We start from the raw sequence: 21026 nt of genomic DNA on the forward strand, positions 1-21026 counted from the left end.
TTGTAAAAAAAGAAGATATTCTTTCTTTCTGCCAGTGGTTTTCAACTGGTGATGATTCTTTCTCCCAGGGGACATTTGGTGACATCTGGAGACATTTTTGTCACAAAGGGAGTGATGTTGGGGCGACTGCTGACTTCCAGTGGGTAAAAGCCAGGCATACTGCTCAAAAGGGTAGCTGCCCAGAACAAAGATTTATCTGGCCCAAAAATGTCATTAGAGTCAACATATGAAAAATCCTGCATTCTGCCTTCTTTACAGGATTTTTATAAAATGAGATAATTTGTATGAATGTTTAATGTAAAGTATAGGACACCACAACATAATAATAAGTAGTATTATTTCTATTAAAATCTTGACAGTATGTAAGAGATATTCTTTCTTCATTCAGCATGCACCTTTTATTTATTCTTTGTCATCTTTTTGGATATGTGTTAGGCATTCAGTTTTTAAGTAGTAATTTCTATCATTTTTTCCCTTATAGTTTTCCCCTTCTATGTCAACAATATAAAATTCTTCCCAGGCCAAAAAATATAAATATTCATTTAGACTTTCTTCTGGTGACAAAATACAATAAACAAAATATACATATTGTTCACTTGGCAGAGAATTGCAAAGAAAAGAAATGAAATTATAGGACAAGGCTATATGTGGATAGTGAGCAGAAAGGATGGAAAAGTGGCAAAAATATATAGAGGTCAAGTATAGAATATAAAGATAGAGGCAATATCTTAAGAACTACTAACAATTAGAAACCACGTTTAAAGCACTTCTGAGATTATATGAATAGCTTCATATGATATTATTTTTCAGATATTATATTGGTCAGCACCTCTTAATAAAACAGCTATTGTATAAAGGAAAGTATACTTTTACTTCATCTGTTTTCAAAAGCTAATTATTGCTGTTTCATTCAAGAAACCACAATTTTGAACACTTGCGGATTCAATGTTCCTTCATCTTAAATATTTCTTACAAAAATAGATTCGCAAACAAACATGGACATTATTTCTAAAATTTATTCATGTTGTCCCTTCTTATTAAGCCTAACTGAAAGTTTTCTAGCTATATTGGAAGAAGCTTGGGAATAATAGCTAATATTTGTTAATGTTTAGAAAATGCCCAACACATAGAGCATGCTTTTTCTAAATATTGTTTACATATTAAATTTATTTAAACTTCAAACAATACTGTGAGGTAAAGGCTAATATTTATTATTCCATTTTGTAGATGAGGAGACTGAGGCTTAATGTGGTTAAGGAATTTGCCCAGGTCGCCCAACTAGTTTATAGTAGAGTCAGGATTTATACCTAGGCTATTTGGATTCAGAGCTCAAACTGTTAACTATGGGGCTATGTATTAGTCAGGGCTCTCCAGAAAAGCAGGACAAATAGGATGTGTGTGTCTATATACAGTGAGAAGGAAATTTATTTTAAGGAATTGGTTTATGTGATTGTGGAGGCTGGCAAGTCCAAAATCTACAGGGTAAGGCCCATTGGTCAGAGATGCTGCAATATGAGTCTGAAAGCCGTCTGCTGACAGAATTTCCTCTTTCTGGGCAAAAGGTGGGACTTTTTTCTATTCGACTGATTGGATGAGGCTCGCCCACATTATTGAAGGATAATCAGCTTTACTCAATGTCTATTCATTTAGATGTTACTAAAAGAATATCTTCACCAAAACGTCTACAGTAGAATAATGTTTGAGCAACTTTCTGGTATTGTGACCTATCGAAGTTGACATGTAAAATTAAACATCACAAGTCAATCGACCCCTTGTCAACTTGGCACCCATACATATCTTCTTAAACCATATTTAATTTTCAAATAAAGACAAGAACAAGGTCATACTTCCACCTAACATGATTCAAGAACCCTGTGTACAACTGCAAATTTACTAACCCTTTCCCCAAAAGAAGACACAAAGTTCTTGGGTGATGTTTACTCATCTCATTGATATCCCATAGCTTAAATACTATGATGTGAATTTAACAATACTTAAATACTATGATATAAAGTCAATACATCTTATGCTACATGATAAGGAGATAAGAGAAGGAAGCAAACGAAGATATTTGATGCAAGCACACACACACATACACACACACACGTGAATGTAACAAAATAAGAAATACTCATGATAGATGATATTGCTTCCCCAGGTAAGTATACTAATATTTTCCCCAATGCTTCATGATAATTTTTTTTTTTTTTTTTTTTGAGACGGAGTCTCGCTCTGTCGCCCGGGCTGGAGTGCAGTGGCGCAATCTCGGCTCACTGCAAGTTCCGCCTCCCAGGTTCACGCCATTCTCCTGCCTCAGCCTCTCTGAGTAGCTGGGACTACAGGCGCCCGCCACCAAGCCCGGCTAATTTTTTGTATTTTTAGTAGAGACGGGGTTTCACCGTGGTCTCGATCTCCTGACCTCGTGATCCGCCCGCCTCGGCCTCCCGAAGTGCTGGGATTACAAGCGTGAGCCACCGCACCTGGCCTGCTTCATGATAATTTTAATAAATTTTATTTATCTTCCTTTTATTGCTAGATTGACTAAACAGCACGTTATCCTAATTATCCTTTTAAAAACAGGGTTCTAAATAATATATCAATATTCAGAGTCACAGCTTTTGCAATGATGTTGATTGCCTTCAGAGTCACAGCTTTTGCAATGTTGTTGATTGTCTTCAGTTAAACTCAATAAAATGACTACAATTTTATAACCTGATGCTGATCTTTCCCTAAATGGCAATTCTAGCCAGCCCAGTGTAACTTTAGCAGATCTTGTGCTAACAGCCTTATGTCAAAATAATTTAAAATTTAAAAAACAATCATTTAAATTTTGAAAAGTTTTAATTGAGGAAATGTTTCATTGTATAATTAGTTCAATCTTCTCAAAATTTAGGTAGCAATGTTCTTGCTATAGATGGATTATTTGTTATCTGTGAACATTAACATTTATAAAGAGTATACCATGGTAATAATGAATGAATAGGCTGTAAAGGATCTTCCACAAACTTGCGTACTATCAAGATATTCAGCAAAAGACCCAGGGAGTTTATGTGGAAAATCAGTCCAATTCTTCCTGTCTCTCTTTAGTGAAATTAAGTGCTCTTCATAAAATGCTTAACATGTGCCTTACATATTTTTTTTTGTTTTCATCCTGGGCAGTGTTCCAAGTGTTATTGCATACCTAAATGCCAGAGGTTCTTATGGTTTTAACAAAGAGAATACTCATATGATAAGACTTCATTAATTAGGATGACTGGGGAAAAGTCATCTGAGTGTACTATGCACACTTTATCATGTATTTTCAAGCAAAATGAGTTGTATTGCTTTCAGGTACTTAAAAGTGCTACCTAGTAGAAGTTTCGATTTCAAGTTTTGATCAACGTTGTTTTGGAATTAACTTTTTAAGGAAGTAGCGTAAGTAGATTATATTGCTTAAAGCTCGTTTTATGTTTTAATTATGTTAATATATTTTAGTGAGTCTTACAGAATATTTGGATACAGTTTATTTTCTTAAACAGATAGACGTTGGCTTTAATTATGAGAGAGCATGTGTTAATACCCTCATATTCTTGTTCTCCTTTTTTATTATAAACTCCAGTCTACGTTCATTCAAAATAAAACAAACTCTGACTTAGTGATTTATAATTGGTGATGTGTTATTTGAGGTGAATTTTACCTAATATTCTAGTATTGGAAATGTCTAATTTATACCTATTATAATGATTGATTTGCTTAGAGATATTGGTTTTGTTCATATTTTGTGATGTTTCATGGTGGAAGCAGATAAATTTCATTTTAATTTTTAAAATGGCAAGTGTCTGTTTAGTGTCCTTTGGCTATCGGTTATTTTAAGTTAAACTTTTTCAATGAAATCATTAATTTTCTTTTTGCATTTCAAATTTTATTTAATTAAATTAACTTGTTTTGTTTTATTCATTTAATTGATTTACAATAGTTGTAAGTAGTCATGTAGACATGGTGATGTTTTGATACATAGAATGCATAGTGAACATATCAGGTAATTAGCATATCCATCATCTCAAACATTTTTCATTTTCTTTGTATTGGGAACATTCAATATCCTCCTTGTAGCTATTTGGAAGTACATAATATATTATCATTATCTGTAGTCATCCTACAATCCCATAGAATTCTAGAACTTACCAATTTTTTTCATGAGGTGTTTGTTAATGATAATAACTTTTGTTAGTTACTTATATGCCAGGTACTGTTTAGTCACTTTCTAGGTCTCAAATTTTTAATTCTCATAATGACGTTAAGAGATAGGCATTCTGTTATCTACATGTTAATAAATGGGAAACTGATGCCTGGAGAAGTTAATAACTTGGCCAAGACTATGCAACCAGTATGTTGAAATACACATCTTAGCCATGGAGTCCCCATGACTAAGGACTGTGCGGTGCTAACTTCTGAAGAACAGATTAGAAGTACTGTTGTTACATGTTTATTATGTGTGTTCAAGCTTGAGGAGCCGATAAAAGATGCATAGCTTTAAACCATGAGATTAAAAAATGACTGACTATTTGCAAGAAATAAAACTTGAACAGCAATAGTTCAAAAAGAAAAAAAATTCAAGATATTTCCTGTAAGTACTTCTTAGGCCTCTCTGCATCCTTTGAATATTAAACTTCTTACTGACCTCTCTGTAGATCATCTGGCATCCATTCCTCTTCTCTTATTAGTTCCTTTTTTCTTATTGAAAGAATAGCTATGATTTGGCTTAATTCTTGGTCCACCTTTGTGTCCTTATTGTTTAGAATTAAACTCCACCATGTACCTTGGAGGCGCTATTTTCTACCTACAGTCAATAGCATTGATTTTGTTTTTCTCACAGATTTCATTTTTATTTTTATTTTTTAAGAAGGAACAATTCTTTCAAGTTATTACACAAATGACTCTTTTAATGGAGCATTAGTATACTAACTCTAAGTGTTATGTGATTATTCACATCAACTCTCAAAAGACTAGACTCTCATTTCTGTTGTTATTGAACTGAGACTTCACTTATAAAGATTTGCTTCTTTTTCCAGTAAGTTGGTTGATATAGTGTGGTCTGCCTATTATGCTGATGTTCAACACTATTTGTCATTCAGGGTGGACATGAATCATGCTAGCCACCGTCAACAGTAAACTTATACCACTTCAAACTACAAGTTCTATTTTCCCTCCCCAAACATTTTGTACTGTCTTTATACAATTAAATGATGTAATGAACATTGACTTTCAAAGAGGGATTTTATATAAAATTGAACATTAAAAATGAGCCATTCAATGTCAGATGGCATTCAAAACACTGAATTGTGACTATGTGTGAAGGAGTTGAATGTATTTTCATATTGATTAGCTCTCAGTAAATTTAACATGAGAAAGGGGCCATTTTATTCTTTACAATCAGATGTTGCCTTTTGGCCTCATGAGGTTTTCATGTTAATCCAAAAGCTATCTTTAGAACTGTTGAAATACAAATGTACTTAAAGTTATTCTTGCAATTCCTTTATGGGACCAAGCTTATAATGTTAATGTTAAAGAGAAAGCTTGTGTACTACTTATATAAAAACAAAACAAAACACCTGATTATAAGAGGTTATCATAAATAAGGAGAGTCGTGAAGCACTAAATGTGAGTATTAAAATATGTTTTAGTTATTGAGGCAATGGCAAAGGCAGGGATGTGAAATATTTAGATGCCATATGGGATATCGTGTTCATTTTGGGGTGCCATGCTTCAGAAAGGACTTTAATATACTTGAGCAAGTTCAGGAGGCATAAAATGTATTTAAAATAATTGATAATATTTCATGGACAGATTTAGGAAGAAAAGATAACTGTTTTTGAGTGCTGAAAACATGGTCACGTGGAGGAAAAAAGGGAAGTATTCTGCATAAATCTAGATGGCCAAAGAAGGAATGCAGGTTATAGTAAAGTCTAAATTGAGTCAACTTCAGAATCAACATTTTGCTAATTAAAAATGGACCAAAAGTGAAATGAGCAGCCTGATGTGATGGCAAGAACCTTATCTCATGAGGCATTCTAGCGGTGACTACATACCATCTGCTTAGAGAAAGTTTGTGTGGGTTGAGGAGGGATTCCTTGTGGCTGAACCATAACATATCTCCTGTATCTTCCGCAAACTCCAAGACTCTTGAGTCTGTGAATCTGTGAACTAATAGTCTACAAGTCAGCTTATAAGAGCCTAGCCCTCAAAAGGTTTCTTCTTGGAAATCCTTTCCCATATGTAATGTACGTGTTTAGTTTTGAATGTTCTTTTACTTATATAAATCTAATAATTTTGCACATATTCTTCTACCGCTTAATTGTTTTTGCTCAATATTATGTTCCATTGTATAACCCAATTTATTGATACTTTCTGCTATTGATGGTATCCTGAATCATTTTCTGTTATTTTGCGCTCTCAAACTGTGCTTGTTTAAACAGTGTTAACGGTGAATCCTTATAAACACGTTCAGTAATTTCTCTAGTGTATATAGATAGAAGTAGAATTCCTGGGTCTTAATGTATGTGAATCTTCAAATTTGTTAAACAATATCAAATTACTTTCCAAAGTGGTTTTATCTGATTATACCTGATTGCAACTTATGCCTACGTTTTCTGATTGTCCGTCACATCCAGGACAATTTATATTGACAAACATTTAAATTTTACCTATCTGGTGGATGGGAAATTGTACCTCGTGATCTTAATTTTCATCTCCCTAGGTATGAATGAGGTTGTGACTATTTGTGTTTCTTCCATGAAAAGTCTGTTATTGTCCTTTCCCTTTTTTACTGTTGGGGGGATAGCTTTACATACGTTGGAACTTAATCCTTATGGAAGTTACATGCATTGCAGATATCTCTCCTATCTATGGCTTGTATTTCTATTCTGTGATGTATTCTGATGAACAGAAAGTATTAACTTTAATGTAGTCAGATATATCAGTCTTCCTCTTGGTTTGTGCTTTTTGTATGTTTTTAAAGAAATCCTGTTAACCAGTGTTCCTCATGCTCGCGTGTGTGTGTGTGTGTGTGTGCGCATGTGTGTGTCCATGAAGGTACTTTCATAGCTTAGTTATGTGAGGTTCATGGCTTAGATTATCTTTACATTGATAATCAAAAGAGTAATTGTCCTTTTCAAAGTAGGAGGCTTGAAAAGCCATACATTTTTGCTTTTCTTTTTTCAATATATTTTAAGAATTCTTTATATATTGTCCTTTGGGACAGTGAATATGCTTTTGAAAATATTTGATGACAGCAATTTCTTTTTCTGTGATAGTGGATTTTATATTTGGAAATAATCACCAGTCATTTAGTGACAGATTTGATGAATAGGGGTAGGTGATTAAGCTGAGTAATACAGTTTTATTTTTTTTTTTGGCTAAAATATATAAGAATGTGTGCGTATGTACCATTAGAAAGTAATGGTATTTGTTGTACAAGTTAAGAATTGACCAGACGTTTTACTCTAGAACATCATTATTGAAAAAGTGACATATTTTGAAGGGTAATGTTCTTAATACTCATCTGGTTAATACGTCCTTGTGAAATTTTTAAAAATATAGCCTTATCTCGTTGTGGTTCTACTAACATACAGTTCTCCAATTCTTTCTAAGGTATTACTGGTGAAAATGAGTTTATTACACTAGGAAGAGGCATAGTGTGGCTTTTCTTATTTTGGAAGCCTCCTGAAAGCTAAAAAGTTTGAAAATTGCTGTACTTGTTTTGAGATGATGGTTGAAATGCCATCCATTTTTTTCAAAAAATCAATCTGACATCGATAAGGCAAATCATGGGTCACATTAAAAAGGTACACGTTTTTCCCCTCTTATTCTTACTTCAACCAGTTATTTATTTTATTTCTATGCTTTTTCATTTTGCTAAGATATCAATCTCTCCATTCTTCATTTTGAGAGAATGCCAGATTGGAAACTTTAAAAGTGTATTTTTTTTGGTAAAAATTAGAAACAAAACAGCATAGCTGAAAAAGTAAAAAGTGAGAAGAAAATGTGGATTAGTACTTTTTTGGCAATGGTGTAATAACACATTGATTTCTTGCTAATGAGGTAAAATTTACTTCAGCCATCATTACATAACTGTTGAAGAGTTTGCATGCTGAACACTTCACACAATCTACAATTGTTGTATGTTCATTTTAAAAAACACATAGATATATTTCTTCAGGGACTTTAACATGATTTTCAGTGATTTCTTTGTGGAGCTGGATAGACTAATGCTTTTAATATCCATCCCTCTAATGAGAAAGTCTTGAATGTTTAGTAATTGTTTTGGCACACTCTCCAAGGGCAGGACAGATAGGAGCCACTTCCCAGCACAGGGGAGCTTACTGGCGTGGCTACCATGGCAACAGCCTACCCCACCCCCACCACAGAGAACATCAGAATTGGTCTCTGAAGTTCTTATTTGAATTCTCCCATGTCTCCACATTTGAGAAGCACAGGCTGTAATTGCACCTACTTCATCTGAATTTAACTACTGTAGCTTTGGAAGGCTGCAGTTTGAATCTGATCTTTATATTTAGGCCCTTCTATAAACTCCTTTCTGATAAAATGAAAATATTTTTGTGCTAAGGCTCCAAAAGTAGTACACAGAGATTTAGAATTATGGTGGATGATGTAAAATGGTATTAAAATCAATCTGAGAATTCACACTTTATGTGTATTTAAAATACCAAGGAATTATTATTGAGTATATAGTTACATTAATGATTTGTATGGTATCTTTTATTTGTCTAATTCATCCAACTTTACTGAAGTGGATTTTTTTCCTTGTATCACGAAACATCCATAAGTTATTCATAAGAATATATAGGAGGAGACGCTTTTTTTTAATTTCAAATGTTATTTTATTAGTTTTGAGACAGGGTCTCACTCTTTCCCATGCTGGAATTCACTGCCTGGATCATAGCTCACTGCAACTTTGAACTCCTGCATTTAAGCAATCCTCCTGCCTTTGCCTCTTGAGCAGCTGAGACTACAGGTTCATGACACCATACCCACCTATTTTTTTGGATTTTTTGTAGAAATGGGCTCTCACTATGTTACCCAGGCTGTTCTCAAATTTCTGGCCTGAGGTGATTCTCTTGCCTCAGCCTCTCAAACTTTTGGGACTACAGAAATGATCCACCAAGCAAACATGCAAATGCTTTTAAACCCAAATAGTAATCCCAGCTACACAGGAGACTGAGGCAGGAGAATCTCTTGAATTTGCGAGGCAGAGGCTGGGGTGAGCCGAGATCACACCGCTACACTCCAGCCTGGGCAACAAGAGTGAAACTCTGTCTCAAACAAAAACAAAGAAAAACAGAACACAAATAGAGTATTTACTTTCTATTTGCTGTCCACGGTCTGTGTAGTTGAACAAGAACAGTTAAGTTACTCTGTACACTGTTCAATTTCAATATAAAAGCTAATTAAATTACTTTAGTCATTTATTAATAGCAAAGCTTTATTAGAAAAAGCATCTGGTGAAGGTGGTCAAAATCCTATGAAGATGGTTTTCCATTAAGGAAAACCAAAGCTTCCCACAAAATCATAAATGAAGTCAATGTGTATAAAATGTTCCTTTTAAAATTGAGCAGGCTTCTTTAAAAGATCTTTTATTCCCCACTGGAAAAAAGAAGGGTGTGAACATTTGTTTCCTACACAGTTTAATTAATAGCCTATTATAATAACTTTCACTTAAAGCCATTCACACATACTCATCAAATAAGCTTTTTTTTTCATTTTTATGACTGGAAGAACATAATTCAATGTTACACTTTATATTCGGATCATGCAGATCATACTTACAGAGTATTATTTTACATTACTTTTCTATTACATTGCATTTCATCTTGTTTTAGAATATTTAATACCTTCAGCAACATTGCTGATACAGATTTATGCGATCCTTGATGCTTCACTCAATGACGGTACATGCCCTCAATTTAAAGCCACTTAAAAAAAAAAAAGATTTGTAATAACTTGCTCTGATACTACCAGTGCAAAGATTTTTATTGACTCATCCTTTTGGAAATATGCACATGCAAATGTTTATACTTTGTGCCAATATGTGTATATAAATTTACATGACATTGCCTTTTCCCTGAGTTTATATCATATTTCAGGTAACGGTGGGTTGGTGGTATAGCATGTAAAGAATGTTATCAATGATTAAATTTAAATTTACAAGAAAAACATGATTAATAGCAATAACTATAGATATTGATGATAAAGCTCCCAAGTGAATTAAAAATGAGTCTTTAAAGAAACCACAATGGTTTTTCAGCATCATTTTGCATACTATCCTCTTCAAAGAAAATTAAGATGACTTTTATGGAAAGTCTTGAAATTTCTTTTCATCTAATCCTATGGATTTAAGTTATTTATTTATTACATCAATTCTAGTATTCAAAGGCACATGAAATAGGAAAAATATTTTGGAAAATTTTTCTTCATGTTGAGTAACCAGTTACATCTATACAAAGCAGGCATTACTAAACTATGGTCTTTCCTCTTCTCTTAGATGGTGTGTTTCTACATGCAGAAAGGGTGGTAGAGATAAAGCAGGGTGTGACTTTGACAAGTGTATTCTATGAATATTTGAAACTCTTTGTATATTCCTCAAAGAGAGATAATAGCAAAGAAAGTATATAATGAACTTCCTTTTGCAATATATATTCTTTATTCTCCTTTATTAGAATTCATTTGATTATTTATTGGTTCTTACATTCAAGAAATATCTACTCAGTGATGATTATGTCTCAGTGGACACTGAGGACATTGCAGTGAACAACACATATACAGTGTCTCTTCTAGAGCTCACATTCTGGTGATGGTGGCAGGGGAAAAAGATAAAACTATGTATGGAAATAAGCGAAATACTTTCAGATGGTAACAAGTGCTATGGAAAAATAAATAAAACAGGGTGATGAAAGAGAATTGTGGAGGCAATGACTGTGTGGGTCAGGGTAGACTTCCCTGGGAGGGTAGCATTTGAGTTTGAACCTGAATGACAAGAAGGAACCAAACAAAAGTGTGGGTAGAGGATTCCAGATGAAGTAAACACAATAGAAAGGCAGTAAGGTACGGAAAAGCTTGACACATTAAAAGAGACGGAAAACATGAGGCCAGGTTGGAATGGTTGGCAGAGGCAACGTCACACATAGGGCCCTGTAAGTAGACTGCTTTTCTAAGAGATTTAGAGAGCATTAGAGGAGTTTAAGTTGAGATGAGACATGATCTGATTTATGTTTTATGAGTAGAAAAATGGATTCCGCTAATAATCTTGGAAGAAAAATTGGATTGTAGAGTAGTAGGAGAAAAAGGGATACCACTTGGGAAGCCATAGCAGTAATCCAAGCAAAATATAATGGTAGCTTGTGCCAAGATGGCAGTGTGGGAGATGAAAGAAATGTGGTATAATTTGGCAGTGCATGGATTAGATGTGGGTGTGAGAGAAAGATAAATTAGGAATGACTTGTATGTTTTTATGTAAATAATTAAGTGAATGGTGGTACCATTTTCTGAGATGGGAAAAAGTGAGATACTTCGTCTTTAAGAGTACAAGTCAAGATTTCCCTTCTGACAGTAGATACACTGGTCCCAGTGTAGTACTCTCTGCGTATGTAAACCTACATTGTGAGCTACCAATTGGATGTCTCTTTTAAAGTTCTCTTGCTAAGTAAATGTTTGAAACGTCTGCATATTTCTCTTGTGATGCATTTTGCAAAGAACTTTTTCATTTGCTAGTACTTTTGCTTGTTTTTGATATTTCAGCACCATTAGCATTTCCTTGGGATAAGTTAAATTTTTTAAAATGCTGTTTTTACTTCTTTTTCTTGGAAAAACAACTTTCTTCTCTCTTCTCTTAAAAGTAAGACAGCTCTTATGAGGTAAGCAACATTGGAAGATAAAAGGCTTACTCCAACACATACGACATTATATTGTTATGAGTAATTAATTTTAGGGTTTGTTTTCTATGCAAATTATATAGTTCAGTATTTTCTGCAACAGTACATGCTGTTTCCTGTTCTTACAAAGTATAGACTTCTCCTTACATAGACTTCTGAACTAGCTTTCTGCCTCTTGTCTCTCTGTGTTTTATGTTATAAACTTTAGCCATGTAGCTCAATTTTCTTGTAGAGAAGTGGCCACAAGGCTGAAAAACATAAATCCTGGGAGTTTATTTCATATCCATGCATTAAGTGGCTATGTGACCAGATTGAAATGTTTGAGATAATACTCTGTACATTACCTACTTTATTTCCCAACTTCGTGGATGACACCTCTTTTTCTCCCTAACATTTGCCTACACTAGAAACCCAGGAATTATTTCAAAAATTAGTTGCACAAATCCTATTCAGTCTATCAGGCTATCAAAATTATGTGTCCCTGTGTGCTACTGCTTTAATTGAGGACTTCATAGCTTCTTGCTTGAATTTCCCTAACAATTTTATAGTTCTTCCTATCTCTAGTTTTATGTGACTTTCTACATTCTCTACATGACCATGAGCAAAATCTTTTAAAAGGAAAATGTGTTCATGTCCACCCCCCTGCTCAATGTTTTCCAATGCCTTCCCATGGTAAAACTTCAGATGCCTTAGGTTGGAAGACTACAGTGAAATGAAGAGAGCTAGGTTTTGGAACTTGGCAGACATGAACTTGAATTCTGATTCTGCCACATAACCAGCTAAGTAATCTTGAGGAAATTATCTAACCTTTTTAGTCATTCCTTCCTCATTTGTCACATAATATATGTCAAGCATCAAGTCCTGTGTCTGGCACATGGGAGTGGCCGTTACCCATTGATCTGCCCTGCTTCCCTACTAGATTCTGCACTCACCACTTCATAGCTCTGGCTCAACTTCCTCGAATGCTCGCTTGTCGTGTGACTTGTACATTTTCCTCTGCCTGGCATACATGCACTGAAGCACTACTGCTCTTCAGAGTTGATGTAGAAGTTGGCTCTTCTAAGAAGTCTGCTTTGACACCTTCTGACTGGGCTGGACTGTTGTCTCTGAATTCCCTAACACCCTCTGTGTTCCTCTCTATAAGCGCATTGGTCAGATTGGGTTTTGTTCATTTCATTTCTCCAATTTGTTAATTCATGAAATGCTTATTTTGTATAAAAATTGTTCCAGACAGAATACGAAGTTTCTATTAACATGGTGCTTATATTTTAACGAGGAAAATACATAACTTAAAAAATAAACAAATATTTATAGTGTGTTGATATAATACATGGAATAAATTCCTATGATTTATGGCTTTCAGGCTTGTGGTCATTTCTCTGCAAGACAATTGGGACCAAATAGCTAAATTTTATAACACTCAATCGATAGCTCACAATTGATTTTTACAAATGTCTGGATACACACACACACACACACACACACACACACACACACCCAGGAGGTAATAATGGCTATGAAAACCAAAGCATGGCAAGGGGATAGTGTGACATGTTGGATGGGGAAGGGATTGCTATGTTATGTAAGGTGCTCAGGGAAGGCCTCTGTAAGTTGAGCATTGAGCAGAGACATGAATGAGGTGACAATAGATAGTGCTGATATTTGGGGAGAAGAGCGTTTTATGCAGAGGGAATAAATGTGCAAAGCTCTGAGTCAGGATTATGATTGGCATGTTCAACAAACAGTATGGAAGCCAGTGTGGCATGAGTGGGGTGAGTCATTGCAGGGGTGGGGGTGGGGGAGTTGGGTAACAAAACCAATTTAATAACTGAGCTCTGATAGCATTGTAGCCCATCCTAAGAACTTTTTTTATTATTTTTAAAAATCAAGATGGGAATCCACAGGAGGACTTGAGCAAAAGAGCACCATGCTCTAAGCTGTGGCTAATAAGGGACTTTCTTTCAGGGATGGAGAATAAACTCTCTGGTACCAAGCACACATATCAGCTAGAAAGCTATTAAATAGTCAAACAGGCAGATAATGATGACTTGGACTAAGGTCATTATCCAAAAAAATTGAGGTGGTAAGAAATGGTCAAATTTAGGAACTGTTTTGAAAGCTCAGCCAATAGTATTTGCTAATGGATTGGACTGGAAATGGTATATGAGACACAGTGAGGAGTGAAAGATGACTCCAAGTTTTTGGCCTAAACAGTTGGAATAATGGAGTGGCCTTTTACAGAAATTGAGAAGACTAACTGACAAAACTCTCAGGGAATACCTAGGGTACAGCAATAATTGTGTGCTTATTTATCGTATCAGGGATTGGCTAAATTGTGGTAACAAAGAGCTCTTAAACTATGATGATTCAAATAAGATTTGGGTTTCTTTCTCTATTGTGCAATACCCTAGAAGTGAGTGGAGGAGGCTGGTGGAGCAGCTCTACCCCTTGTAGTCATTGAGGCACCCAGGTTTATTCCATCTTATTTGCTCTGGCATCACTCAGCTGTTGTCCTTTTCTACACAGTTGAAGCTGGCTCATTACCTTGTTGATATTCTATCCTATGGGAAAGGAAGAAAGATAAATGACAGGGCAGATAGCTTCATGCTCTAAGTTGCACATTTCACCTGCCTTCATCCTCCTGTCTAGTACTTACTTACAGAAAGGCTAGGAAAAGTAATCTCGACAAAGGCAGCGATCTGTCCAGTAAAAAATTTGTGGGGACTTCTTTATTGAAATGAAGGACAGAGTGGATTCTAGGGGATATTTTTGCCATATTTGTTTCACTTTTCTAAGCAACTTAAGGTCAGGAACTATTATGTTCTCTCTAAGCCCACTGTTCCAGCACATAGCACATGTTCAGTATATGTGGGTTTCCTTAATAATAAATTAATTTTATGAAACAGAAATTGTTTTATACTTGATAGTGTGTTTCCTCCTGGTACTTCTGAATTAATTGTACTACTCGTTTTTTATATTTTAGGCTATATTTTAATGTATCTTCATTACTAATGAAGAAAAAGTGTAGCATTTCAACTACCTTTAAGTCAATGTCTTAAATTTATTTATTATTCGGGATGAAGAAGTCATGATGAGCAATTATTTATGTTTTTCAAAGAGTATTTACCTCACACATTTTCTTCCAAATAACAATTCCAGAAATTATACCCAGTGATGAAATAATGAGTCACTTTCATATAATAAAATTGCACCACCTATTCCAAATTGCCTAACTCTCAAAATGTCACCTAACACTGTATTTAAGCTGAATGCTGCTGCTGTCTTCGTAGTACTATTTAGCTTAAAAATTAGAGGAACTGTATTTGGGTTTAACATTTTTAAACAAAAGGGGCATAAACTATATAACATTGAAGAATTATATCTTGGAATAAAGACTATTTTGAAGATAAAATTTAATAAGAAAACAAATTGTTAAGACAATAAAGTATTTTTTAATAAGACAACTGAGAGTCGGCACACAGAACATATTATGAATCTTTTGAAAAACTTGGATTTGGGCTATCAATATGAAAGGAAAGTACCTACTTTTTAATAATACACCATTTTGAAAATTGGCTATGTCTTTTTTTCCAAGATCAGTTGATCTATCTGTATATCTATGTCTGTCTGTCTATTTATCTATCTATCTATCTATCTATCATCTATCTATCTATCTATCTATCTATCTATCTATCTATCTGTGTATATTTTGTTAGGTCATCATATGTGTGGAAAACTGCACGCTATTTTCCAAATACCTTCAATGGGAATGCTTGAACTTATGTGCACATCTTCAAGCCTAGGTCTTTGAATCAAATATACATTCTTAATTTACTAATACAAAGAATTAAGTGAAGACACGGATATTAAGGAACATTTTTAGTCTAATGTATTCTAAGTTCCATGTGGGTAGAAACCTTGTTGGTGTTCCCCAATGCCTAGCCCTGGGGTGACACATGGATGGTGTTTTATTCACTTAACAAATAATTAGTATTTGAATCTTTCTTGAATGCCAAATATACTTCTTGACACTACAACTGCATAGTTGATTTGCAGTTTATTTTAGGGAATACACCTGTTCGTGTGCAAAAACATATCACATACACAAAACTTTAATTCTTTTCACATCTAGAATTATCTTATAATAAACGATACAGCTTTTGAAAACATTTAGGCAGGATGTTATTAAGCATCTGGCTTATTTTGAATATTATCTACCTGTTTTCCCTCTATGAAATTTTTATTCATTTAATTGTAAAAACTCACACATTTAGTTTTTTAAGGTTTCTAAAACTTCTGTTGAAGTATAATAAGCCAGAGCTTTAAAAAATTATTTGTTTGACCTAACATAATATCACTTGGACCATGTAAATTTTCAATTAAGATTATTAGAGTTGGGCAGTGTGTGTGTGTGTATTTGTGTGTGCGTGTGTGGTGTGCATAAATTCTCAACTTTTTAAAGATAGTGAGGAGATTCACAAAACTATATGTAAAACTGTCATCAGTGTGGAAGCATATGTCATTATTCTCAAGAGATAATTTGTTAAGCTAATCGTCATCCTAAGGAAATAAAAGAAAATTAGAAAAAATTTTGAATAGGAATGTTTAGCTTTCGATGTCTTCTAATCGCTTGCTTGTAACTAAAATGAAACTTAAACTTTTATCATGCATGACAAGTGTATTCCTTCAATTCCTCATACCAAATGTATTTCTTTCTAAAAAATACCCATCCATATCACAAAATTACTAGATTTAAAAGGAGCTCAAAAAATAATCATATTTTCCTTAAGGTTTGTATTTAAAATCAGGCTGTATTTCATAAAAAATTTGAAAGAACTGGATTTCATAAAACCTTTTACTATTGAGAGTGTTTTTCCTTATCCTTAAACTAATACAACCTAACACTCTATTTTTAAATTAAATTATTTTTATTGTTAAAAAATAGAGAACTGGTTACTTCTGTTCAGTTATTTTTGTTCTCAAGAATGAGTGAGAAAGAAGTATCCCTCAAGTGTATTTTTGACTTAGGGAGCCAATTAATCTTACTAGTCAAAAATAGATCTTAAATGTTTTCACCACAAAAGTACAAGTATGTGAGGTAATGGATATATTAATTAACTTGGTTTAGTTATTCCAAAATGTTCACACATAATAAAACATCATGTTGGGCACTATAAGAATATATATTTTTTCAATTAAGAAATGAATAAGCCTTGGTTATTTAACCTTTATGAACTTATGTTTCATTCTCTGTAAAATAATTAATAAATAATGCCTTCCTGCAAGGGTGCTTGCGATCATGAATGAAATATTTAGAATTCATTTGTAACATTGTAAACGTTTTTTAAATATATACTAAATTCCTTTTAGCATAGTAAATCCAAAAATTTAACTCTCTTCTCATCTCCTTACAGTGTCTATATAATCAAATTTTTCATTATATCAGTCTCAAGAAGTGAGAACTTAAAATTAAATAGGGTGAATGTTTGACAATCGGCTTCACAAAACAAAAAAGAAAGAAGAAAAAGTTTTGATTTTTAGTCTTTGCAAGTTTTTATGGTGTGAATATTCCCAACATGGTCAATTTCAAACTACCAACATGATGCCTGAAAATGCAGAGTTGCTGATGTTTCTGAGTCCGTTGTGGTGCACCCCTGGGTATGGTCTTAAAGAACTGCTTAATCATATTGATAATGGCAGAATTGGTATGTGAATTTGCCTATTACACTTTATTTATGATTCATTAACTATATTTTCCATCAGACAGTTTATTGATTATATTTTTGATGTCAATTCTGTTCAGCTGCGAAATTTCAGATTTCCCTTCAAGTCTCACCTTTGAAGTTGCAACTGACTCAGAACCTGCATTTGCCCTACTTGAGAATAACACATCAGGTGTGTTAAAGTTCATCCACTCCTCACAGTAGCATGCTCTGTTATACATGTGCAACCTTTTTATTTATACATTGTGAGTAATTTTTGTCTTTCAATGCAAGACAATGTAAAAGGATTTGTAAATTCCCACTCAGTTTAACTTATAACCAGCTAGCTTTCTATTAACTTATCAATAATTTTGCAGAGAAAATATGTATTTTACAAATTTTCTAGAATTAAACACACATACTAACAATGTAATAGCTAAATTACTAAGCTGTAGTCAGTATGTGTTCCTTAGGCAAGAGTCAGGTATTATAATGTACATTATTTCATTTAACTCTTCTAATTCATGCACATATTAGCTATAAATTCAAATGTTCTTTAATTGATTTCCTCCATTCTGTGTGTGTATAAGTATATATACACACAAACACACATATATGCACACACATATACACACATTAGTTTCTTTTTTTTTTGAGAAGGAGTCTCGCTCTTTCACCCAGGCAGGAGTGCAGTGGCGCGATCTCGGCTCACTGCAGGCTCCGCCCCCCCAGGGTTCACGCCATTCTCCTGCCTCAGCCTCCCGCGCAGCTGGGACTACAGGCGCCCGCCACCTCGCCTGGCTAATTTTTTGTATTTTTAGTAGAGACAGCGTTTCACCATGTTAGCCAGGATGGTCTCGATTTCCTGACCCCATGATCCACCCGCCTTGGCCTCCCAAAGTGCTGGGATTACAGGCGTGAGCCACCGTGCCCGGCCCCACACATGAGTTTCTACCAATAAACCTGTAGCATGAGTTTTTTCATATAAGAAAGCTACCACTTTTGATATACGTTTGCCATTTATTTCTATCAAACATAATTTTATACTTTATCTTCAATTTATTTTCAATTATAGGATTATCAAATTATCTGCTGTCAAATTGATTCCAATATGATTATTTCCACCCGGAAGATAAAAACATAAAACCTCATTCAAATCCTTTCCCATCTTTCAAGGCCAGAGTCAACACCATTTCCTCCATAAAATTCCTGAGATATATTTTAAAAAATAATTTCTTCCTTCTCAAGTCTCTCACATCTTCTTGGGTAAATATATCATTATACTCTAGTTGACTGGTTCTCAAAATGTGATTCCTGGACCAGCAGCAACAGTATCTGGTGCAAATGAAAATTATCAGGGCTCACCCTAGACCTACGGAATGAGAAATTCTAGTGATGATGGCCAGCAATCTGTACTTTATCAGGTCTTGAGTCTGATCCTGTTTCTGAATGATTAATTGCATAATTTAGCTCTTTATTTAGTTGTATGCTCTATGAGGACAGGATTTATGAGTAATTGCATCTTTCATATAGTAAGTACCCAGAAAATATTTATTGAATGAAGTAATATATCAAGAAATAGAAGTACAGTTTAAGAAAGAGGGGACAATTAACTGGAAGGATAAAGGACAAGATATTTTATTTGAAAGGCTATCATTTGGAGAAGTGAGAGAAGCTCTTAAAATATCAGGACTAGAATCAAGATATATGAATACAAACTACGATTGAAATTTTGATTTCAAATTATTAAAGTTAGGTTATTTTTATTACATTATCTCATTAAATCCTAACAACTCTATGAAATAGATGTTAGACTTATTTCACTAATGAAAAATAGAGGTTCAGAGAGTGTATATTTCTCTCTGTATCAGGGTCATATAGGCAAGCAGGTTTCAAACCCCGTTCTCATTGATGCATTTTGCCCGTCAGGTGCAGAGGGTCAAATTTCAACTCTAAGAGATAGCTGGTTCAGTCAATTTATTCAACAGACATTTAGCATATATAAATATGAGCCAGGCACCATGCTAGGTTCTTAACATTTAGGAACAAAGAGCCAGTTTCCTCATCTGTTAAATGTGGTTAATAAATGTACTTAGAACTGTGTGGAGCTGGTGTGATGATTAAATACAACAGATGTCAAAGCAATAAATAAGACAATCAAAAATTGTGAAAAGTTCAAAGATGGAAAGAAACACTTACAATGAGGAGTTAATAGAAAGGTTCTTGAGTTAGATTCAGTGTCAGGTGAAATTTTTCTAAAATGGTGACAGGGATGCTGATCTAGAATGACAAGTGTCATTTGGCCAGGTGACAGACTAAGAGAAGAGCACCTCAGACACTGAACCTGCATATGCCAAGCTCTAACACTTGAAGTGTGATGGAGATGGAAAGTCAGCAGTAGACCAATGTGACACTAAATGTACTACATACTATCAAATTTTATCCAATCCTAAGTCTTTGTGTTCTCCAGATAAGTCTATAAAATGTTATTGATATGACAATAAAGTATAAATGTTCCACTGGGAGCAAAAGTTTGTGGTCAATGTGGCATCAAATAAGTCATTTTTTAAGAGTGAAGACATAAAAGAAAACAGAAATCTGAATATTTTAGAGTTTGGATAAGTCAGTATTTTGAGCAAACCTGAATTTAGTACAATATCCTCTAGTTTTTCTTCCTAACATTCTAAGAATAACTGAGGATGCCAGATGGCTTGGAGCACTTTGTCCATGATTAATGTGTTGAACTATTTCCTAACTGGATTACAGTGGCATTTCTTCTAGAAATTCTCAGATTACATTCCTTCACAATCATACTTACCATTTGATATAAAGTCTGCAATACATGTAGAATGGAAATGCAGTGGTTGGAATCACTGAGCAAAATGGATGTATTTAAAGTGCAATTAAGTTGTACTAACTACAAATGTAAATATTTCAATTTAATTACTTTTTTCTGTTAACAAACTTTACTTATTTCTTATTTGACTAAGGGTAGTAAACAGTGGCTGCTAGTTGCTCTATTCTAAAGACTCCAAGCCTTTCAATGACCACATCATATCCTCTTTTTCTAATTCCTGAAACTAGCAGAAAACTTGACATTAATAACCACCACCTAATGTTTGCTGAATGAATGGTTGAATGAAGTAGATGTTAACATGTCCAACCAAATAATTGTGAATTACTGTTATTCCAACTCTATGGAAAAGGAATATCATATACAATATATTTAATTTTTATTATAGAAATCCTAAGACTGACATTAATTACTGATGTATATGTTATGCATATATATTTATACTATAATTAATTTAGGATTAATGTATTAAATTTAACCTAATTAATATGATTAGTTTCAATATGATTACATTTATATTTAATTATTTTTAGAGATTCTGAC

At 34.0% G+C, this 21026-nt stretch overlaps 1 protein-coding gene across 2 annotated transcripts in view; it reads left to right on the top strand.

The window, feature by feature from the left end:
- PRKG1 (protein kinase cGMP-dependent 1) overlaps window positions 1-21026 on the top strand; it is a 1320572-nt gene that overhangs the window by 168803 nt on the left and 1130743 nt on the right. The gene's annotated exons all lie outside the window — the stretch shown is intronic.

The sequence above is a fragment of the Nomascus leucogenys genome, chromosome 3 (genome assembly GCF_006542625.1).
Source record: "Nomascus leucogenys isolate Asia chromosome 3, Asia_NLE_v1, whole genome shotgun sequence".
In the NCBI taxonomy this organism is placed as follows: Eukaryota; Metazoa; Chordata; class Mammalia; order Primates; family Hylobatidae; genus Nomascus; species Nomascus leucogenys.